Source organism: Panthera tigris, chromosome A2 (assembly GCF_018350195.1).
Source record: "Panthera tigris isolate Pti1 chromosome A2, P.tigris_Pti1_mat1.1, whole genome shotgun sequence".
Classification (NCBI taxonomy): Eukaryota; Metazoa; Chordata; class Mammalia; order Carnivora; family Felidae; genus Panthera; species Panthera tigris.
Genome location: NC_056661.1, coordinates 136,260,417 through 136,286,393, shown reverse-complemented (window position 1 = coordinate 136,286,393; position 25,977 = coordinate 136,260,417). Strand labels below are relative to the sequence as shown.

General features: G+C 33.2%; 1 pseudogene; it reads left to right on the top strand.

Moving 5' to 3' along the window:
• The first annotated feature begins 9,658 nt into the window (after positions 1–9,658).
• LOC102970345 lies at positions 9,659–10,233 on the top strand (annotated as a pseudogene).
• Positions 10,234–25,977: the final 15,744 nt, after the last annotated feature.

Here is a 25,977-nt window from a genome sequence, read left to right as displayed (position 1 = left end):
ACTCTCTAGGTTGCACTTAGCCCCTGTTTTATCTTCCAAAAGAGAAACCTGATGTTCCTCTAAATATAGTGGATCTGTTTTCTTTTTCCAAATATTGTTGCATCAGATTCAGAGCTAATATTATATGCTTCACCCTTTCTATAAAAAAGAAATTACAGTTTTCCCAGTTAAATTGAAATCCTATGGGAAATAATGAGCATTCTGCATATTCTTTGCCCTGTTATTCAGGTTATGCAAGTTCTTACACTGATCTCTAAAGTTTCTTATAAATGCAATTGTTATCTGATGGCATTAGGCCCAGTACACATGAAGCCATTATGTTAGTCAGCCCTAAACAGCAGTCTCTCAATATGCTAAGTAGCATATAGGGAGAGGAATAACTTGATCCTAAAGTAATACAAAATGGAACCAATGTTTATATTTAACTCAACTTGATTAGAAGATATGAAGAAACTTTTCTGGGCAAGTTACTCTTTGTGATTATACAGTGGAGTAAAAAATGAACAAGTCACTCAGTAATAACGATGGTGCAAAAGGCATGATGAATAATGGCAGCTAAATTTTTAGAGGATAAAAATGCGCCATGTACTATGCTAAAGTTTCACATGCATTGTGTAACTTAAATGTCATGACACTCCTATGAGATTTTTATCTTTATTATCATACATAGATAGATACATGAGTCAACACAGTTAAGTAACATCTTCAAGTGCTACAGGCCTATTCATTCTTGGACCCAGATTTAAACTTTTGTCTGTCTGACCTCAGGTTCCAAGCTCTTAACTGGCAAAAATCAGTAATTGCATCATCAGTATCACAAATTACTATTTGAAGACATCCCTTTTATTTTTTTCCCCCCAACCATCCAAACATGACTCTCAAGTAATATATTGTCACAAAATTGTATGTTTGATTTGGCCCTTTGTCAAAAGGTAGCTGCCCCACATTAAAAAAAAAAAAAGAAAAAGAAAAAAAAGAGAGGAAAAATTAGCAGTGTCTCTCAAGCCTATTAGTACTGCAAACTTCTTCCTATTAGCTAACATATGAGCCAGCCCTTAAGTTAATATTTATTTTTACTTTATATCTCAACTTATGAAAATATTTCTGAGCTCTATCCTGTAATAGAAAAATGCAACAGGGGCGCCTGGCTGGCTCAGTGGGTAGAGCACACAGCTCTTGATCTTGGAGTTGTGAGTTCGAGCCCCATGTTGGGTGTAGAGATTATTTAAAAATAAAAAAATCTTTACAGAAAAAAAAAGGAAAAAAAGAGAAAATGTTACAAAAACTAAGTACTCTAAGTATTCTATTGTAATGAGAAACTCCATCTTACAGACCTTAAGTATTAAAGTTCTGAATAGGATAGAAGACAGTACTGAACACTTAATCCTTAACAAACTCTACATTACAAACTCCCTACAGCATCACCCTTACTCATGTGAGGGACCCCTACAAACCAAAGAACTCTGTATCTGTTCCTGGAGGATTGGAAAAAGGCCATTATAAATTTGACAACACTTAAAAGAAGACAACAGACCCTAGACCTGAAAAGGGAAAATCAAAAGCCTGTCAGCACAAATTATTCAGAACTCCTCAAATCCTAGCAGAGTGAGTTGGTCTCTGGAGAATCTAAATCCTGAAATTATTTTTAGCTCAAAACCACCACTCAGAATTCTACTCCAATCCCAACAGAAAGGTGTCCTAGCAGATAAAGCATAGGTAGTAGTCTCTCCTTCTAGCGATTGGAGCAAACAGAGAAGTGTGCGATCTCTGTGTGTTTCTAGACACTGATCCATAACCTTGAAGCATTAGGTTTTAATGCACAAAGACATCTGTCTATTTTCAGTGACATAGGGCTATCTTCCCTAATATTGATTTAAATACCTTTTTCAATGAAAAGAATAATTTATTCCCAAGCCCCTCCCAAGAACATTTCTCATCTGAAGTGACCCATATTTTAAAAGGACTTAAACATCTATTCTTTTAGAAACATCATTTTTCTCTCTTCTTTCCCTTTCTTTTCTTCTTCCTTCCTTTCTTCTCACTTCCTTCCCTCACTTCCTCACTTCCTTCCTTCCTCCCTTCTTTTCTTCCTTTCTTCCTCCATTCCTCCCTCCCCCTTTCTTTCCTTCTCTCCCTTTCTCCCTACTTCTTTTTTTTTTTTTTTTTTTTTTCTGGAGAATAGTTTATCTCATTTATGTTACATGAGGAAGGTGGCTACTAAATATATACTTTTTGTCATGAAAATGAGAACAGCAAATTGTATGGTTTTAAATAAATATGAGTTCATTGAGAAGATACACTCATTTCCTGCTAATTTCAGTGAGACTAGTAGGAGGTCAGCCTAATTCTCGTGGCCATCTGTGGACTCCTGTGATGTGCTGTGAACAGTCCATTCCATTCATACTGACATTGATATACTTTCCATTCTATGGCTGGCAGTGAAATGAATTTCAAAACGTAAGTGTCTGTTTTCTAAAATATATCATCTTAAAATGCACAACTGCTATGACTTCTGCTTTCATATTGTAAGAAAATCTAATTTAAACTTTTAAAGAATGACCATTAACTCCAAACCTAATGAAAAAAAAGAAAGAATGAAAAGAAAACTATAAGAATTGTTTTATCCCTTAGTATATAATTGTAATTGATGTTAACAATAGTTATTAAAACATTGCAAGAGAAATATTTATGAATAGTTTGTGAAAATAAAAATTATTTTTAGTATGATTTCATATTAGACTTGCTTATATTTCCTATTTTCTTAAATTGGTTATTTCTAAATTAATCAGAACATACTGATTCCCAGTCACTTTGTACAAACGAATGTTTACTATAACCATGTGTTCTGTGAAGTATGCATTTCCACAAAGACTGTATTTTTATGGTTTTATAGATAATATAATATAAATAAGTAAGCTCTCAATAAATGCATAATGACTTACAAATAGCCTCAGAAGATTTTGCTCAAAATTTTGCTCAATTTTGAAGGAAATTTTAATTACAGGAGTGTACTAAAAGCATTCAGATAATTACTGTTGGAAAATATTCCTTTTCCAAAACTAAATAATTCTTACTGGTATTGCCTGAAATTTTACTTTTTTCTAAATATTTTGTTATATGGTTGTTTTTCCTATAGTTTTACCTAACCCCTTAGGTAATACATGTGATTAAAAAATAATAGTAAGTAAAGCACTGTATAAATGCTTATCTGTTTTTTGTACTATTTTGGAAGGACATTTCTTTTTCTTTTTTTAAAGGATTTTTACTTTTTTTTAAAAGTAATCTCTACACCCAACGTGGGGCTTGAACTTATAACCTAAAGATCAAGAGTCGCATGCTCTCCCAATTGAGCCAGCCAGGTGCCCCTGGAAGAATATTTCTGAGGAGTTTGTACTTATAAAGCCACAGCATTATTTACTTTGTATATTGTTCTAAAGAAAATTGACAAAGAAAATCTATCTTTGATCTCAGCGGGAAGCCACCTGACCATTCATAGTGATTAAAGTGTCCTCTTCAGACTTCCATAGGCAGCAGAAAATGCCCAGAGAGAAGGTCATGGGCAGAGATTCTGGCAAATGAACTGACCTCACCTGCCACAATGAACACACAATTGCATAATCCTAGTATTTACACAAACCCTTCTTGTTCTTTGCATAAACTAGTGTTATATTTTTGTGTTCAGTAGCTGTGAATTTGGGCAACTGGTTCTACTAATCTTTCCACAATAGCTTCAGCACTCCCTCTTGTTTCTAATATTATTTTGTTTTTAATTTTTTGTGACCATATTGTTATTGTTAAGTGATCTGGTTTCAGTCCAATTGAAAAGGGAAAGACAAATACAACTATCTGGTACTTTTGAAGCCAGTAGATGTATATCCCTGCTTGATTTAATGATGCTATAAACTTGGAAGAGTATAGGCACTAGAGATAGGCTCAAATTTTTCCCTACTGTCAAGGAAAGTAGTTATAAGCACACAAAATTTTTGTGCAAAAATAGTCAATAAAATTCCCACCTGTATTATTTTCTTTTCAGAAATTAATAACCATAAGTGAACTCAAAATTATAGAAGGGTATTTTTCATACATGCAGATTAACAGACACAGAATTGCATCATATTAATTACTTTGTTATGCGCAATTATAGTAACCACACCATATATTTAATCTGAGTGACATTTTAGCACTGCTTATAGTACAATACCTATAAAAATTATTAAAATGTTTTCTTGGTGGTTAAGCTGTTTAAGAGTCCTCTGATCAATGATCAGATCTATTATGGCCTATTATTATGCCTATTATGATCTAATAAGGCTAGAAGTGGAAGTTTAAAAAAGGGTGTGTTTTATTGAAGAAAACATTCTTTTAATTTTGGTATATATGTATACATATACACAGATGTATACATATATATTCAAAAGTAAAACATTAATATATTACCAAATATATATTATATATTAGTGTAAAATATATATTTAGTAAAAATATTAGTATATATATATATATATATAGAGAGAGAGAGTGTGTATATGTGTATATATGTATGTGTGCGTGTGTATGTGTGTTTATATACATACACATATATAGGGAGAGAGAGAGAATTTGTGAGGGCTTTGTTTGTTTACCTGTGCATGATTAAGAGAGGAAAGGGACAGGGGTAGGAATGATAAATGATAATGGAGGCTTAATATAATTATTGGTAGTCTTAAAGTTTGTTTTATTAATTGTTAAATCTCAGATGAAAATTCAGAAATACTCAGAGCAGCCCATCAAGTTGATGATCTAACCTAGCCCCACTCCAGCAATACATGAAAGGCTACATTTTTACCTACTGTAGTTCTTTGACATATTCAGCAAGAAGAGTAATGTATTGATCCTTTTTATTGTGTCATGTTTTGTTATAAATTATAAATAATTTGTCAATTTACTCCTATTTAGACTTTTTTTTTTCTTTAGGATTTCACTCCATTGAATTTTCAAGACAAAGAAAAACCTGTACCAGTCCCCTTTCCTTTTAACCAAATCTAATATGTCTGAATGCATTAGTACTCTCTGTTTCCTCCAAAGATAATTGGCAGACATTGATGTCTTTCCTTTTAAGTAACTGCCAAAGAGTACACTAAAAAGCTCTAGGGAATCTAGTAAGCCATTTGTAATGATGTCAATAGGTTCAAATATCACACTAACAATGAATCACTCTTCCATTAACAAAATTATTTCTAAAATTGCCATCATCATTATTTCAATAAATGAACATGTTATATCATTACTGAGGTAGGCTTTTTGATTTCTTTGCAAACATTAATATAAAATGTGATTTTCCCTATAAACCATGTCCATATAAACTGAGAAAACATTACTAACAATAAATGTAATTGATGCTAAATAATCTACCAAAGCATTTGGAAACAATTTATAAATTTTTTTCTTCTTCTTCTCAGACTAGGGAGGGGAAAGCAAGTAACATTAAGTTGTAGTTATTTTAAAGGACTTTTCTATATCTTTTTCACTTTTAATGAATAATCATATTTAAAGTTCATATATCATAATTTAATCATGCTGGTATTTAAAATAAGTATATAATTATATAAATATATTTGAAAGCTTTAATCCACACAAATGTATCTAATACATTAGATTGCCTACATAATTAAAATAACTTTTCTTAAGATAGAATGTTTATTCCCTATATCGAGATGATAAACTCCATAATTATATAAAATTATTATTTAGGTCTTCACAAAGTAAGATTATTAGAGTTCTTGCTAAACAAAAGTTTGATAGTGTGGGCACTGATTAGATACAAGAATAGATTCATTTGTGAAAACAGAGTTGTTTGTATTGGATGCTAGAAAACAGAATACATAGGTCTCAGAAAGTAGAAAATAGAACAAATCCCTTCTCCTTTCCCCTGTCTTTGTTCTTAAGAGTATATTGAAGCTCACCTTCTAAGTTTTTTAAGTTTTTTTGAAAGTTATTTTGAAAGAGAGAGAGAGAGCAAGCAGGGAAGGGGCAGAGAGAGAGAGGGAGCATCCCAAACAGACTCCACACCACCAGTGCAGAGTCCGATGCGGGGCTTGAACTCACAAACTGCAAACCTTGAGATCATGCCCTGAGCTGAAATCAAGAGTCGGACGCTTAACCGACTGAGTCACCCAGGCGCCCCAAGCTCACATTCTAATTCTTAGGAAGAAAAGACTGTAAACTGAGATAATAGTCAAAAAGCATTAAAAGAGACAGGAAATCATCCAAGTAGAGAAAATGCTCAGACTACATATTAAACAAACTTGTACCAGATCAACTGTAATTTCCACTGGACTTCATTCTTATATTCAAGACATTTCAGTTTTCACATACGTTTTTATGAGCACATTACACATGAATTGTTTAGATTAAAGAACCATAAGGCACCCCAAGGACACAGTCTGAGGCAAACTTAGTAGGGACACAACAGGTACTTGATGACTAAATACTAAATACATGACTTATTATCTAAAATGTTCTGTGATAAACAAAGGATTGATGTTTTAAATGGCAAGACAAAACAAAAACACAAAAAGAAAAACCAAATAAAAAAACAATGTAAAAATATAAAGAATTTTAAAAAAAATTTAAAAAATGGGTACATGCTATTTAAAATGTGTATTTTCGAAAACAGTTGTGAGAGTATCTCTGTCCTGTTAGTTTCTTCACTTATAAAATTAAAAACAAATGGCAATTGTTATTTCATCATAGGGATGTTGTGAGGATTAAATTAGCTTATATGTATGAAGTATTTAGTCCAATGATGGAATATGGTAGGAGATCTACTTTGTATTGTTGTTGTTGTTATTATTATTATTATTCTCTGATACCCATTCTGTGTCCTGAGTCAGCATTTCAAGACTAGTAGAACCCGAGTGTATGAAGGCAGAACCTTTATTTCACGTGACAACACTTCAATTCTCCCTTATGAAACAAGCCTGCTAATTAATTTCCGCTTGTGTGACCTCGCCAGCATCTAAACCTCCAAAACATAAGAAAGCAGCCCATCACTTATGAAGGGTCATAAAATAGAGAGGACAGAAGAATGTTTTTCCAAATGGCTAAGATACAAAAATGTGCATTACTACTTCAATTGTTATAAGCAATGACATGAATCCCACAGATTTTCACTTTTAGCATGAGTAACTGACTATTAATCTATTAAGATAATTATTAGCATTATAGACATTTGATATTCATTTCCTAAAGAAAAAAGAAAAGAAAAGAAAAGCAAATAACAGAAAGTTACATTAAAGATTTTATTCAGCATTCTGCTAAGACCAGCTGTCACCACAATGCTTGGCAATGTTACAAAGCTCCTATCTGCATGCGCATTCACACAAATATTAAGAGTCTCTCTGCATTTTATGATGCATGTTGCATTTTTTAGTGCAGCATCTGTGTTGTCTTTAGTGTGTTATGACTTTTAATCCTTGAGTTAATATATTTATAAATATGTTGTTCTGATTTGGATTTATTGATTATTTTGTTTCCAGATAAATGTTGCATCTTTAAATATTTTATTAAATTGTTGCCAATGTGATTTCCACAGGAAAATGCATGGACTTAATTTTTACTATGATCTGTTTAAATTTATTTTAAAAAATCAGTAAAAAAGAATACTAGTACATTTCCAGTTGTGATTGTCATAATTAAAGATCAACTGATACTTTTTTAATAATAGAAATATTTGACACAATATGTAATGATTATTCATAATTCTATGAAATTCCAAAACAATGCTAAGAAAATAATCCTTTTGAAGTTCACATATTCAATCAATATTTTTTTTTAAATTAATTTTTAATTTTTATTTTTGAGAGAGACAGGGAGAGAGAGAGCGCAAACAGGTAGAGAGAGAGGGAGACACAGAATCTGAAGCAGGCTCCAGGCTCTGAGCTGTCAGCACAGAACCCTATGCGGAGCTTGAACTCATGAACCATGCGATTATGACCTGAGCCAAAGTCGGATGCTCAACCGGCTGAGCCACCCAGGCATCCCATTTTTTTCTTAATTTAAAATAAAGTTAGTTAACACACAGTTTAATAATGGTTTCGGGATCCAGTAAGTCTTATTTAATTATTCAACTGCTGAAAACCTCTGAAATATCTGACATATCTTTGAAAGAGCACTGCAATTACAATCCCAGCTGTGTAGGGGGGCCTGGGTGGCTCAGTTGGTTAAGAGTCCAACTTAGGCTCAGGTCATGATCTCGCGGTCTGTGAGTTTGAGCCCCGAGTCGGGCTCTGTGGTGGCAGCTCAGAGCCTGGAGCCTGCTTCGGTTTCTGTGTCTCCTTCTCGTTCTGCCCCACCCATTTGAGCTGTCTCCCTCTTGCTCTCTCTCAAATATAAATAAACATTAAAAAATACAAAAATAAAAAAGCAATTCCAGCTGTGTAAGATTTTGCAGGTTAATTTGGTTTTCTTTCTGTATTAACTTTTTTATTTGCCTTTTAACTTTAATTTTGGAAATAATCAATACCCAAAGAAGTTGTAAAGATAATACAGAGAAGACTCTTACTCTTCACCCAGTTTCCCCTACTGGTTACATCTTACATAATTATAATACAATATCAAAAATAGAAATTTTGACATTGGAACGATGTATGTGTATAATTCCGTGTCATTTTGTCACAAATGTAGATTTGTGTAATCAATAGCACAGTGTAGATACAGGACTATTCCATGCCCCAGTAATTTCCCTCATGGTTCTTTTTTTTTTTAATTTTTTTTTAACATTTATTTATTATTGAGAGAGAGACACAGAGCATGAGCAGGGGAGGGGCCGAGAGACAGACACAGAATCGGAAGCAGTCTCCAGGCTCTGAGCTGTCAGCACAGAGCCCGACGCAGGGCTCGAACTCACAAACCGCGAGATCATGACTTGAGCCGAAGTCGGACGCTTAACCGACTGAGCCACCCAGGCACCCCCCTTATGGTTCTTTTTTAATAATCAAACCTGCGCCCAGTTGACCACTTCTAACAGCTGGCAAGACCTAATGTATTTTTCATCTCTATAATTTTGTCATTTCAAGAATGCTATATAAATGGAATCATACGTCGTGCAACTAAGTTTTTCCATTCAACATGTCTTTGAGATCCATACAATTTGTTGCATGTTACTGACAAATAAACACTTATTATTTATCAGTAGTATTTCATGGTATGGATGTACAACAGAGAGACATTTTTATGTTTCCACTTCTTGGCTATTGCAAATAAAACTGTTATAAACAATTATGTACAAGTATCTGTGTGGACGTAGGTTTTCATTTTTCTGAGATAAACTGTAGGAGACCATTTGATAAACGCATATGGGTCATATGGTAAATGCATGTTTAGCTTTAAACAAATTGTGAAAATATTTTCTAGAGTAGCTGTACCACTGAACATGCATCCCACCTGCAATGCATAAGATCTAGTTTATCTGCATCTCATCGCCATTTAATACCGCCACTGTTTCATTTTATTCTGTTAGCTGTTCTAATAGGTTTGTAGTGATGTCTCAACACTGACTTAATTTGCATTTTTGATGGCTAATGATGTTGAAAAGTTTATCATGTGTTTATTAGCCATGCACATGTACTTATCAATGAAATATTCCTTCGTGTTGCTCTTTGCCACATCTACTGTGAGAATGAAGACCATTCTCAGCAATCAGACTGCTGACATTTCAGAAAATGATGACATCATTCTAAAGGGATGCACTGTTATTGTGAAGGGCCCCAGAGGAACCCTGCAAAGGGACTTCCATCACATCAATGTAGAACTCAATCTCCTTGGAAAGAAACAGAAGAGGCTCCAAGGTGACAAATGGTGGAAGATGGAAAACAACTGGCTAGTATTGATGCTTTCTGTGGTCACGTACAGAACACGGTCAAGGGCATTACACTGTGCTTCTGTTACAAGATGAGGCCTGTGTATGCTCACTTCCCCATCAATGTTGTTATTCAGGAGAATGGTTCTCTTATTGAAATCCAGAATTTCTTGGGTGAAAAATACATCTGCAGGGTTCAGCTGAGGCCAGGTGTTGCTTGTTCAGTATTTCAAGCCCAGAAAGAGGAATTAATTCTTGAAGGAAATGACACTGAACTTGTATCAAACTCAGCTGCTTTGATTCAGCAAGCCACAACAGCTAAAAACAAGGATGTAGAAAATTTTTGGAAAATCTATGTTTCTGCAAAGGGAACAGTTCAGCAGGCTGATGAATAGATGTAAGTTGTCCAGCTACAGAAACAGCAAGATGCCGGATAACTTTTCAGACTTATTTGTGGTATTTTAAAGATATAATAATCTCTGCTGATTGGGGCTTTTCTTAAACCAATAATCCTTTCCAACTATTTGGCAAATAAACCACTCAAAAGTAAATTGTAGTGTGTTAAGAACAATAACAGAAGGAATAGGAGTTTTTCTAGCAAAACTTCATAGGAGGAAAAAAAAAATATTCCTTCATGTCTCTTGCACATTTTCTATTTGGACTTGTTTGACTTTCGTACTGTTGGGATACGTACTGTTGGATACGTTTGACTTTCGTATATATACGTGTATATATACACACAAATATGTAAATATATATCAGTCATATATATATATAATATATAGTTATATATATCATATATATGTTTCCTTTGTTGCTTATGTGGTTTGCAATTGTTTTGTCCCAGTCTATATCTTGTCTTTTAATCTCTTTCACTGGGTTTTCTGCACAGTAAAATTTTTATTTTGATGAAGCCCTGTTTATCAGTTATTATTTTTTATTGATTGTGATTTTAATGTTATGTATAAAAACTCTTCATCAAGTCTAGATCATCAATTTTTACTACTTTATCTTCTAGAATTTTTTACTGACTTTGCCCGGTTTTGAAGTCAGATAATACTGGATTTACAGATTTAGTAAGCAAAGAGGTTTTCTTTTTTTTTTTCTTTTCTATTTTCTGGAAGAAATGATATGGAATTGGTTTTTAATTCTTTTAAAATATTTTGTAGAATTCTCCAGGGAATCACCAGAGCCAGATTTCTTTTTAGGGAGTTCTAAAAATTATGGTTTCTATGTGTTAATAGTTATAAGGCCATGAAATTATCTATTTCATGTTGGATGAATTCTGTTAGTTGCACTTTTCAAGGAATTGGCCCATTTCATCTACATTGTCGAATCTGGATATGTAGAGATACTATTATTCCCTTATTATCCTTTTGATGCCTGTGTTGTCTGTAGTGTCCTTGTCATTGTTTCCTCTCTCTTTCTGTTTTTGTTTTGTTTTGTTTTTATTTGTTTTCTGATCAGACTTCCTAAAGACTTATCACTCTTACTGATCTTTTCGAAGAGGTTTTCCTTCATGTTTATGTGTGTGTGTTTTAATAATCTTTATTTATTTATAGTGATTTTCATAGACCATACTGTAATGCCATCCTAGCAACAACATTTTGTGGGACTGGATGAATACCTCTAATGCTATCAACAATTATTATCCTGTGTAATGCATCACAGCTAGATGTATTATACCACATTCTATATCATAATAATGAAGGTCTATATTTTTCTTAATTATTCTGTCACATTTTTAAGTCACAGTAAAAATAAAATATTATATCAATAAATGGGACTTTTTCACACAGCAGAAAACATGATAAAAAATTTTTATACAACTCTCTCAGTATATTTAACTAATGTTTTGATTTATAAAATTACAAGTTTCTTTCAGCTATTTGCTGCCCTTGTTTGTAAAGATCTCAAGTATTTCTGATGAATAGTAATTCTACCAGTGTCTACCTTATGTCCTTTTAAATATATGTTAAGGGTATAATATTGTGCAGAATATCATTTTTAAGATTACTATTAATAATCATAGTGATTATAATGATTTAAAACTTAGTTACATAGAATTGCAATTGAGACTGAATTTAAATGAGAGAAATATCAATGTTATAATATTAACCTGTTTCATTTTCTGTGACAATAAAATATGGATCTTTGAAAAATTTGTATTAATTTATATATCCTCTGTACTATTTGTTTCAAAAAATAACCCATTTAATTCCTTTTTAGAAAACAAATTAAATACAGGCTGGCAACTTTATGTGCTATTTTGTTCTTATGTGAATTCAAACCATTGAGTCATAAACTCTTGAAAAACTGTGCCTATAATAGAATGCTGCCAGCAAGATCTGCTATATTTAAGCTTTAAATAATAATGATAAAGTTAAATAATAGGTTGCGTGTGCATCTTGAGTTTAAAAGAACTCTTAACTTTCAGTGCTAGATGATGAACATTTCCATTATTCTCAATGAGTTGGAGAAATAAGAAATCTTGTAGCAATCACATTGTAAAACCTTTAGATTTTTGTCCATGTGTTGAAAGCTTTAAGTTTCACATAAATAATTACATGTATAGCCTCTAAGTCATAATCTTATTGGGTGGTAATAGTCATTGATGCTGTTTCTAAAAAAAAAAATCAAAAGCTCAAAAGCTCGTTTGTTTTCTCTCTAGAGCAGACGTTTTCATTATCAAATTTCTGTGACAATTTAAAACACCAGTACATTTTAGGTTTCAAACCACAAAGTGGAATAGGAAGATAAAGCAGCTAGCTAATTCAATCAAGACTTTTCCCATTGAGATCTGTTTAAGATTCTATTTTTTTCCCCACTTTAACTGAGTGTGAGAAATTTTCCAGAGCTATTTGCATTATAATAGAAGTTTGGATAAATGCTTAATTCTCTGCTTAGTTTGTATTTGGAGAAAGAAGCTTGAGGATCATAAGGCCACTAACTAAAATGTAGGACCAGCTGTGACTTACAAGGACACCTGCTAGGAACCACAGATATACTTAAACTGGGGAGATTGGATTTGTAGGTGGCTTTGCCCAAGTGGAGTGAGGGAGATACTCTGGTATTACAGATCCAGCAAATTATATTGATTCTATGACAAATCACTGGCATTAGGATTAACACAACAAAACACAAGAAAATACAATTTTAAAAAGATAAACAAGAACCATGTTAAGTATCACTCTTCACAAAGAAAATTATTTAGCAAAATTGCTAAATACAGTATCTACCCATAACATCAGGCTTTTTATTTCTATATACTAGCAATGCACTAGAAATTAAAATAAAAGTTACCATTGATAATAGCATCAACATATAAAATCATTAGGGTTAAATCTGACAAAATATCTTCAAATTTTATAGGCTAAAATCAAAAGGTTGACGAAGATATCAAGAAATAGAGGGGTGTACTGGATCATGTGTTGAGTAGAATCCATTTTCTTAAGATGCTAGTTTTCCAAAAGTATTCCATCAAAAATGCAGTCCCACTCATAGTATGTTTTTTTCATATCTAGCTTCACATCCATCTCCACTATGTACTTGTATTTTATCCACACTGACTTTCTTTTAGTCCTGCAAAATTGCCATGATTCTTATACTTGGGCTTTTTCCACCCCTGCATGTCATATCCTTGCCTGTTAACTTGTAATCCTTATTATCTCTACTAAAAATATAATTTACTCATCGCAGTTTTTGCTACTCCTTCATGCTAGTCATGCATTCTATTACAGACTTTCATGAAATTCTGTATATTTTCTTCATTGCACTTCTAATTCTTGTTATTTTACATCTAAGTTAATATTCCTCTCTTCCTCTAGACTGTAAGTTCTATTAGTAGAAGACATTTTTTTTTTTGGCCATTGTATTCTCATATAGTATACAGTCAAACTCAACATAAGGATTCCAAAAATATAGCTGAAGTAAGAACTGAGTAGATCAAACTTGCCCTCTATTAGAGATATACATATGCACATATACACAAATAACGTGCACACATGTATACATACATAAATACACCCGCATGGGATCTGATGTAAAATTTGCCTTATATCTGTAGCAATGTAACAAATTAAGGTATCTGGTAGGAACCTGTATTCTACAGTTGCAGTGTTATAGGTGAAGGTTTTGTTTTATATCCTTTATTATAACATTTTTACTGACCTAGATAAAAGTAAATTAGAAAATAACTTGGAATAATAATAAATTATTTTCAAATACATATTAACTATGCAAAAGAAAACACTTCATACAAAATCTATTAGTGTATTCCTTTGGCAGAATTTGTATGTTTTTTCTGGCCTCGCTAAGGACACTTAAATGTGAATCCATTCGAATTTGGACTGGTGATAGTGCCCATCGCCCCTGATAAATTGTTTTATGTGACAAGAATAAGAATTCTTTGTGAATCCAAGGAACTTTAGAAGCCCTTATAATCTAAGTTAACTATCTGTTTGTTTTATTTTGTTCTCTGATTCAAAAGTCTTACAATGGCAAACTCAATGAGGGGGTTAGTTTCAGTAGAAATAACTCCCAAGAGCTATTTTTTTTCTGCCTTCTTTTCTTCCTGTTCCCACTACTTGTCTTCTAACACTATTATTTTTTCCCTTTCTTAAATATTCCCTTATTATTTTTATCCTTTATTTCTGTTTCTTACACACTTTGATTTCAATATCCTTTTCAATATTAAGTTGTGAACAAGATTACAACCATTTAACAAAATTTAGAGAATAAAATTCTTGTTGTGTTGGACTTACATCATCAGTAAGTTGTGGTGAGGCTTGTTACAGAGTTCCAGGCCAATTTTTTTAAACTGTCTGTTGTAAATAAAAGCCATTCTAAAAAGTTAGCTTAATATTTCAGTGACCAGCTTTTTAAGCTTCACTAACAAGTCTTTAAAACATTTATTAAATGTTGTTCTCAGTCTATTGATCAGTGCTGTTTCCCTTGTTGATTAATCTGGACAGGCTTTAAAAAGCTCTTTGAAGAAAAATAGACTTGGGGGACAAAATGAGCTTGATTCACAAGTTGATACTGTTGGGGGATATAAAAACAATCTTTAAGTCAGGATACTGTTTGTGAAGATTCAGTGATGATCTGAGATATGGTTCTAAACCAATTTTGTTTTAGAATAATGGTTATTTCAGTAATACCTGTATGATACCTGGAACAAAATGAATATAATATCTTCACATTCTCAAATTCATTATATTGGAAATGTGACTTGATGTTTTTATTTGATTTAATTCTCAAATGTTCTAAAATACACAGCACAAAAAATATGAGCAATCATTTCAATTGCTCTCACTTGTTGCATCTATCTGCAATAATGGAAGCAACTTAATCATTCATTTTCCCTATTTAGACAAACACGGATTTTATTTTATTTTATTTCATTTATTTTTTTGGCTTATAGTATCTTGCAAAGATTTGTTTGTGAAATTAAAAAAATAAAATAAATATCAATCTTGTACTTTACGTTAGGTTCTATTATACATTCTTCGCATATATCATTTCACTTACTCATCATAGCAAACTCAGTACATGTTCTCCAATATTTCTCCATGTGAAAGTTGACAAAATGAAGACAAACAATGTACTGGTTACTGTCAAAAGTCACACAACCTGAAAGTGGCAGATCAAGGAGTCATATCAAACAATTTGAATCTAATAAGATTGGATTCTCTTAAGTGCTATACTGTAATGCCTCTCCCCAAAATGTTACTATATCTTTGATGATAAACATCAGTTAGGAATAAATGGAAACCTTTCTAATTAATATTTTCAGTTACACTTTTAAGGGAAAAAGAATGGTGAATCTGTACTGCTACATAAATATTTCCCTGAATAATAAGGATAAACTAATCCTTTACTGAAGCTGAAAATATCTTTCTTCAATGTCTCATCAAACTTGAGATTTTTTAAAAAAAGTTTAACCTTTATTTATTTTTGAGAGAGAGAGAGAGAGACTATGAGCAGGGAAGGGGCAGAGAGAGAGAGGAAGACACAGAATCCGAAGCAGGCTCCAGGCTTTGAGCTGTCAGCACAGAGCCCGACGCGGGGCCAAACCCACAGACGGTGAAATTATGACCTGAGCCGAAGTCAGACACCCAACTGACTGAGCCATCCAGGTGCCCCACAAACTTGAGATTTTTAACAATTTAAAAAGTAGATGATGTTTTTGCTGATCATTGTACCTGGTTTAGAAGAATATGGATTTACGTTATCTGATCATGGTCTCACAACATCACATTTTTCCATATTGTCTACCAACCCATCAACTTTTTCTTACTAGAATTCACTGAATGGAACAATTAATATTCATTTCCTCTCAACATTTTCCACTTCCTTTAATGATCTGCCTTGACATCTATTTATCTTTACTGCTTCAGTTCAATGTTAATGACTTTTATAGGTATATTTGTTAACTTGATGTTCTATATATCAAACTTAATTTTACATACAGAGCAAAACTGTGAAAATTTTAAAACTAAAAACCAAACAAATGCGAAACACAGCTCAAAAAGAATAGCATTCTCTCATAATGGCTCTAGAATAAACTCAATGGAGATGCCCCCTAATGTACTTCCATATCCTTCAGTTTGATAAGACATCAGTTCTTATCTCTTCTGTCATAGTTACTAGGTTCTAATAGGAATTTTGTTTACTATAGAGTTAATATTTATACCAAAATGAGAACTGCCATCATAATTCATAGGTCATGTGTAAATTATTTACACTGAATTTAGATAATGATAAAAGAAAGCAATATATGAGAACTAGAGAGAAAGATACAGCCGCTCATTTAGTCATTCATTAAACATTTTTTAAAAATAAGCATACAAGTTTAGAACTTTTGACCATTTATAGTTTTTGATTTTTGTTTTCTTATTGTTGACTTTTAAGCATTTTGTATATTTTGTATACAAATATTTTTATCAGCTAATGTGAGATTGGTCACAGTTCTAAATTCTGAACTTTGTAGAGATAAATAGTAAGAGAGAAAAGGAGTGAGTGAGTGAGAAAGGGAGAGAGAAGAGTGAACACAAATAATTAAAATACATATCAAAAACACTAAAATTGGGGCACCTAACTGGCTCAGTTGGTGGAGCTTGTGAGTTTTGATCTTGGAGTCATGAGTTCAAGCCCCGTGTGGGGCATAGAGATTACTTAGAAAAAATAAAATAAAATTAAATTAAATAAAAACAGACTTTGAGTTAAAATATATATTTTAACTCAATAATAAAAAATATAAAATATATAAACTTATATGAACTAGATATATTAATAGAAATGTGTAAGTTCACAAAATGGCATAAAAAGAAATATAAAAAATAGATGAATATTAAGAAATTGAAGTGAAATTCAGGAGTTTTTCTCTCTAAAAAAACTAGCCCCAAAGAATTCTTTTGATTAAGTTCTATAAACCTTCAAGTAGTAAGTAGTTAATTTCTACCCCATATTTTTTTCCAGAATTAAAAAAAAGAAAGTTATGCAGAAAATTTTATGAGGCAAGAGTAATATTAAATCTAAAACCAGGTATGAGCCTAAAAGAAGAGACTAGCATAATCCAATTTCATTTATAAATTATAAATAAACTTATCAAAAGTGAATGAAATATTAGTGAATCAGATCCTATTAACTTAAAAAAAGCACAGTCAAATAAATTTTAGTTATTGTTAGGGACTGCACAGTGTTCTTTCACAATTCATATGTTTGAAGTGATGGTATTTGGAGATAGGGCCTTTAGGAAGGTAGTTAAGATTAAATGACATCATAAGGGTGAAGCCCTAATCCCTTAAGATTGTTGTCCTTATAACAGGAGGACACATCAAGGAACTTTCTTTAAGCATATACAGGCAAACGGCCACATGAGGACACAGTGAGAAAATGGTTCTTCAAGCCAGAAAGAGAAGTGTCATCAGAAGTCACATTTGCTGGCACCTTGATAATAGACTTTTAGTCCCAGAACTATAAGAAAAAAAAATGTCTGTTGTTTAAGACATTCAGTCTGTATTTTCTCACACAGCCTGAACTGACCAATGCAGCTTGGAATGCAAGAATGGTTCAATGCTAGAAAATATATACAAATAAATCCCCACATCAACAGAAAAAAGCAATCAATAAAGAATAAAAAGCTTCCGAAGATTCATAACTTATTTACAATAATAAATATTAGGCAACTAGGAATAAAGGATATTTCTTTAATGTGTGAGAATTTATATACCACAAACTTCTGACAAAGGTATCTTTAATGGAGAAGAAAATTAAACAATGTCTTTAAGTTTGGGAAAGAGACAGGATACTCACTATCACTGCCGTGCACTAACAGAGGAAGGGATGACTTAGCCAATGCAATAAATCAAAAACAAAACAAACAATACACAAAACAAAACAAAATACAGGCCATAAGAATTAAAGGAATCTGAATGAAAGAGGTAAAACTCTCATTTTGGGCAGGTGACACCATCATTTACTTTGAAAAGCCACCAGCATCAGTAAATTATTAAAATAAATAAGATAAGTCAGGAAGGTTGAGAAATAACAGAATATAAAAGTCAATAGCATTTCTCTAAAAATAGGTAAATGCAATTCATGGAGTGATAAATACCAGGCAGTGGTATTTAAAATATTTAAAAATAAGAAACCATGCATAATAGTTTCTTACTTAACAATAAGAAACCATTCATAATAGTATAAAAATTATGAAATATCTAGGAATTAATCTAGTAAAAAATGCACAAGAGGTTTAAAGAAATTTAAAACTCAAGTAATATAAAAAATATTGATAAATATGTAGATATTCCAAGTTGGAATGATTTAATATATATATACCTGTTCTCTCCAAATTAATATATTAAGAATCAAATTAATAAACAAGGTTGGGCTTTTGTATGGAAATAAAGAAATTTAAAAATTAATATGAAAGAAAAAGCTTTGTATATCACAATACAGCCTACTCCATTAATAAAACACTCATAATTCTTTGAGGATAAAACTCCCCATGTTGAACATCTTTAGACTAAGACCTTTCAGACTCTTAGAAATCCTCTAGCATTTAAGAAGGGGTGCAAGGTACCACTTCAAATTTTTCAAAGGTCCCATCCTAGGGTCTTCTAGATACATGCCTAATATGATCTTTGGTGCCAGACCTGGTTTGTTTTGAGAATCATTTCCTGGCTAGTAAGACTGAAAGAGAAACACTTTTGTTTTTATTTTTCAATCTAGTAACTGTAGGACCTTTGATATTCTCTCTCAATTCTGTTTACAAACTGAAAAGATTGTAAGTTGTAAGTAAAGAACTTAGCGTTTCTCAGCCAGGAGTGATTTCCCCTTTTGGAGATACTTGGCAATGTCTGGAGACATTGTTGGTGTCACAACTGGGGGTGGGGTGTGACTGACACCTAGTGGGTAGAAACCAGGGATCCTGCTAAATATGAACAGGACAATCCCCTACAACACACACTTATCTTCCCAAAATGTCAATGGTGCTGATGTCAAAAAAATCTGATTTCAACTCATCTTTCTCTTCCTGTACCTTAACATAGACAGCAGAAAGAATTCAACTGACATTTTCACATTTTGCATAGATATCCAATATCTAAGTTCCATTAGTTCATTAGGTACCTTTTCTAATTTCCAAGTTATTGCATGCAGGTGTTAGATTTAATTACTCTGCTACTATATATCATGGATTGCCACATTTTCAAACTACTTTATCAGTTTCCTTATGACATTTTTTTCTGCCCATGTTTTAGGCTTTCCTTACAGCAATACTCTACTTTCAGGTACCCATTTCTATATCAGTTATCCTACATTGCATTAAAATCAAAACAATTGGGACATCTGGGTGGCTTAGCCGGTTAAGCATCTGACTCTTGGTTTCTGTGCAGGTCATGATCTCATGGTTCATGAGATCTCATGATCTCATGGTTCATCTCATGATCTCATGTTTCTCATTGAGGCCCCTACTGGGCTCTCTGTTGACAGTGTGGAGCCTGCTTGGGATTCTCTCTCTCTCTCTCTCTCTCTCTCTCTCTCTCCCTCTCTCTCTACCCGCCCCCTGCTCATGCTCACTCTCTCTCTCTCTCTCTCTCTCTCTCTGTCTCTCAAAATAAATAAATAAACATTGAAAAACATAAAACAAAAACAATAAAAACACCCCAATAATGACTCAAAACAGCAACTTAATTTCATTCGTAATTGAACTTAATTAAGTTGGGCATCTCCTTGGGCAATCTCAGCTGGGTCTACTCATGTATCTGCAACACCTTGCATGTCATTTATTCTGGTTCTGCTTCTGTGAGTTGGCTTGCTGCCATTTGGGGTGATTCTGGTGACTAGACTATATATCCCTCATAATTCATAAGGCTAGTTTAGGCTTGCTCATATGGCAAAGTATCCAAAACTTCAATAGAACAAGCCATAATGCACAAATGCTTTAATAGCCTTAGCTTGCATCACATTTGTTATTGTCCCGTTGACCAAAGCAAGTCACCAGGCTAGCACAAATACAAGGGTTAGAGGATACCAGGTATTTACAAAGCATGGGTAAAGCAAGGGGAAGCATCTGTAGCCATTTTTGAATTTACCACATTTTTTTTATCCACAAATATTTGCAAGAACTATGTCACAGATATCCATGATGGGACCTATATGTTGGTATGTAATGAATTGTAATTATAGTAACGAGAGGTTAAAGGATTGTGGAGTTCCCACCTTTAATGGAGCACATATATAAAATATTTGAAATACATGTCATATGTGATGAGTACCATGCGGTAGCTGAAGCAGTGATGAGATGTACATATAACAATATTGATCATTTTTAAAAACAGAGTGCTGAGTGAAAAACAAAAAGTGAGAAACAGAAATCTGTTATGATAGATCTACGTAAGTCAGTAATCAATACTTACTTTACAGGCATGCACACACACACAAAAGGTACATCTTAGACCCAATGGAATCTTTGACCGTGGTCTGGACTACAGGGAACAGAATAAGAACACAGAGAAAGGGCAGGTTTAGGAGTTCGTACGTAAGGTCCTGCATAGTGCATGGCCCGGCTTCTTTCTGCCCCCCCAGCTTCACTTCACATCTTTCTTGATTTCTTGAAACTTTACAAGTTTCTTCCTTGAAATTGCATTTTAACCACACTGGCTTTCAAAAGAGCCATGTTCCTTAAACCCCTTGGTTCTTTCACTTGATAGACACCTCTTTTTCTAGTTGACTTCCACTTATTCTTCAGTCTTCTTCAGATCTCAACACAAATACCACTTCCTCCGGGAAGCCACTTCCTCTGGGAAAATGAGGCCAGGAATCCTCTTATAGACACAGATTCCCGAGTATGTATGACATCTGGTATAAAGCCAAAGTGACACTTATGCAAATGTTTCAATTTGAGCTTTCCTTAATAGAACTCTTTGCCTAGTTAACTACTATCCATGTCTTTTTCTTTTTTAATGTTTAATGTTTGTTTATTTATTTATTTTGAGGGAGAGAGAGCATGAGTGGGGAGAGGGGCAGAGAGAGAGGGAGAGAGAACTTAAGCAGGCTCCATGAGCATGGAGCCTGATGTGGGCCTTGATCCTTCGACCATGAGATCATGACCTGAGCCAAAATCAAGAGTGGATGATTAACCAACTGAGCCACCCGGCACCCCACTATTCATGTCTCCTTTTGCTTTCCAGCTTAAATGATATTCCCTCAAGAAACTAAACTAGATCTTCAGATCTCTATGTTATGTTTTCTTATATTTCTCCTTTTTATCACACATCACAAGTGTAATTAAATATGTCTAGATATACCTATGAGATCTTTTATTTACTACATATGAATAATATGTTATATATAAAGTTGTACATACAAACACGCAAATTATACACACACACACACACACACACGCACGCACACAAAGAATTGTTATTTGAAGGCTGTTGGCATTTGATTATTTGGCCATTCATTTATATGTTCCAGATCCCATGTTAAGAGATAATTTCTAGTGCTGCAATGGTTTAGAGAGATTCACAGTAATAAGCTCTCATTCTGCACAATTATAAGGCCTTACCCATTCATTGTTTTTGAAGAAAACATGAGGGTCACTTAAATTTGAATGTGTCCTCTTTAATACTATTATTGATTTTGTGTCCTCCTTAATATTATTATAAGGCTGTGCTCTCACCCCCTCTGAGATCTGTAAGAACGAGAAATGACTTTCTCAGAAGGAGACTTGAGAAAAATTGCATGTGTAATGATGGGGTTATTTGAGAAATGTACTGTGCTCTATTTATTATTTGATCTGGGGCATGGTGCTTATCCTAGCTGTGATTTGGGGCTATTAAAGTTAATTACACAGAGACTGGAAGTGAATGTGAGGCTAACCTTACTAGGAACATATTTAGAAAGTGCTTAAATGTTTCGCTGCCCATCACTCTGAGGAACTTCCATGGGTTTGGGACAAAGACCGGAACCCACATGTGCTGACTCAGTCTGGAGGTAATAGTTGTAGAGAGTTTTATGCTTATGTAGATTCAGGGATTCAGTGTAAATGGTTTGTATGTGTTACATGAGAACATGGGCAGACACTTCAAATCTATCTATACTTAGACATCTTTTAGAGATGGAAAATGATATCATAGAGCATTTTTATTATTCTCTATCTGGGTCATAAACTTCTTAAAATTTCTTTCTCAGTATAAGCTTTTTATGTTTCTATTCAATCCTGAGATAAATTTCTTCAAAGATTAAGGGAAATATATTCAGCTGTTTTAAAGCTAAGTAAATGTTAAAACTTTGTATGTATGTGTATATACACATATATATATATACACACACACATATATATAAAATTATATGCATATAATATATGTGCCATCATAAGAAAAGCAATCTATTGTAATCACTTTCTCAGTAAATCTCAAAAATGCTTCTTCTGAAAAGTTTGATCTGAATACAAATGATACTTTAAAAATTATCTTGTTTGGATATGAGGGAGCAAATTTTCTCCATATTTCTTTACAAAAAATATTCCATTGTTTGGAAAACTCCTGAGAGTTAGGATAATTAATCAGTAAGTGACTTACTTAAATCGATATTTTGCATTACTATTTTTTTTTTTTTTGCATTACTACTCCCACAAATAAATACACAGGATCCTTTAGCCATCACATTAGGGGGACTAGTAGCATTACCAAGTGATACAAGAAATGTGAAAAATGGAAACAAATGGCATCACACTTAAATTAAAATTTCAGGTTGGAAAAAAATCTCAGTGATTTCAAGTTTTAGTTTGCCCTCAATGTTGATCATCAGGTGAAGTGCCTGGAGGTCACAGTGCCCTTTAGAGAACATTGTGAATTACTGAAGTAGTACATCTATGTGGTAATTATGGATATAATTTTTGCAAGTCGCATACTATTATATCTAACAATTTAAAAAAGAAGAGGGGTGCCAGGGTGGCCCAGCTGGTTAAGCGGCTGACTCTCGATTTTGGTTCAGGTTATGATCTCACATTTCATGGGATTGAGTCTCCCACCAGCCCCTGTGCTGACAGTGCCTGAAGAGAATCCTCCCTTTCTCTCTGCCCCTCTCTCACTCGTGCTCTTTCTCTCTCAAAATAAATAAAAATAAAATAGAAGAACTCAGTGTTAAGTTCTAAAGACAAACATTTTGAGAGAAAAAATAAATTGAGTGCATTTTATTAGCATAATTCATTTGTAAATAAAACAAAACAAACAAAAATCATTTGAATCAAGTGTCCTTTAGTTCAACTAAAGGAATAAAACTTCTATTAAAATGAGTTTTAAAACCACTGCTAATAATATTTTAGTTTCAGATTTTCTACATGAGAAAGCCAAAATTCAATCAGAATAAGAAAATTATAGGATCATATTCCAGGTTTCATGGCTCTTCTGTGCTATAATCCTCAAATAATTAAAATATGTAGAGGTCATGGTCCTCTTTTATAGTCACATGTACTTCACCAGTCTTACTCTCACAAAAACCAGACAGATTATGACAGATATGAAGTTGAACTATGAAACATTTTGCTAAGGAACCTAAAGATGGGGAATAAAAACCACAAATTCCAGGGTGTCTGGGTGGCTCAGTAAGTTAAGCATCCAACTGTTGCTTTCAGCTCAGGTCATGATATCACCTGGAATATCAAGCCTCACATCAGGTTCTGTGCTGACAGCTCAGAGCTGGCCTGGGATTATCTCTCTCACTCTCTTCTGCCCCTCCCCTACTTGTTCTCTCTCTTTGTCGCTCTCTCAAAATAAATAAACTTAAAAAAAAAAAAACAACACACAAGTTCCCAGAATTAATCTAATTTAATGAGATGAGCACTATCATTCCTATTTCTACCCCTTGGTTATCAGGCCCATATATAATACCTATTGGGAACATGGATAGCACCACATATTTGGCATTAGTACAAGGACTAATTACAACCTGAAGAATTCACTAAGCTAGCATCAACTCTGCATCTTTGAAAGGCCAGTTGATCACTATTAACTGGTAGCTTCCAGATGATATATGGTAGGACAAATGTATCCTTGGTATGTGTCCACCTCTGCACCATGGCTGATATATTGACTAACGACGTTTAGAGACATTTATTTGGAGTTACCCACTACTATAGACAAAACTTGACCTTAACACTGATACTGAGAACTAAAACAAAGATAATAAAAAAAAAGCAAAGAGGTAAAAACCAAGCTTTAAAATTATACTGTTAAATGTCTGCATTATTTTCATTTTTCATTTGGTTCACATACCTCAAACCTCTATTTAGCCTTGGATGCAATTATTCATTAATACCCCTCTCAGGACAAATATTGCAAGATCACTGGGTTTTGATATTAATGGTGAATTGGAGATGGTGGAGATGTTTTGGCATTATTTTTTGGAAGTATTATTTCGCGTTATTCTTTTAAATTATTTTTAAGGCCACTGCTCTCTGATATTACAAGTAGGAATTTATAAACATGCATAATTTGCTACTTATAATTCTCACTTTGCAGACACCACTCAGTTGCACACACCATGGAAAACATATCATAGGTACTTCACTTGCATAAAGCAGTGGTTTCTAGCCTATTAAAGTTTAGGGACGTGTTTTGGGTAAGCTTTTGATTGACTTGCATAAGGAATAATTTTGCTTTCAGCAACTGTATATTGAAAAAAGTACATTATAGAAAATATAGTTGTAACAAAGTAATGTTAAATTAATTGCATATTCTCAAAATAACATTTATATAGTTTGAAAACCCCACATGCATGTAAATTTTTATTCAAGCATTCTATAAAAGATGACTGATAAATGTTTGGACTTATACATCATTTGTAGTGAGTTAATGGCTGTCTACATATCAGACGCCCACATGTTGGAAACCATTGATATAATGGATTTTTTTTTGTCCTCTTCATCTCTGCCTTTCACCATCCCCCAATTCTTCTTTTTCTACTTCTACTTAATTATAAATAAAGCTGTTTTGGCAGTATATCTAAAATCAAGGGTATGATTTTTGTCAAAACTGGTTTAATAAAAACTTATAAAGCCATTGAGCCAAACACAAAATCTGAGCAGCCCACCCACAAAATCACACCTAGTGAAGTAGTTAACAAAGGTCAATAGACAACATCTGTTACCTAAAGAAGGCGTAGGAATTAAAGCATCATAAATGTTTACCAGTAATGTGTGAAAACAAAATCATCCATAAAAAAGCTTTTCTACTTAGATGAATATGTGCTACCCATAAATGAGCTCAGAACCTGACAGCTGGATAATTTTAATTTCTGAGTAGCTTATACCTTAGGGAAAACAGAATAAAACATTTTAAGAGTTTTAATCAGTTGAAGGTTTCCTGTGTTTGTGGTCTTCTTTTGAAAGTTAATTGTCTCATTTAAATGTGATGATTGAACTAAACTATACAAGACATATACATCATTGTGAACATTATACATATATATTATGAACATTTCAGTGATTCAAAAGTTCTTTGCATATATACAATGTATTTCACTCAAATGCTATTAATCTAGCAGAGGAGCTCAGAAACAGGTAGAAATAACCATAACAAAGGATATAGAACAGTGATTCCACAAAGTATGTACATATAAAATATTACATT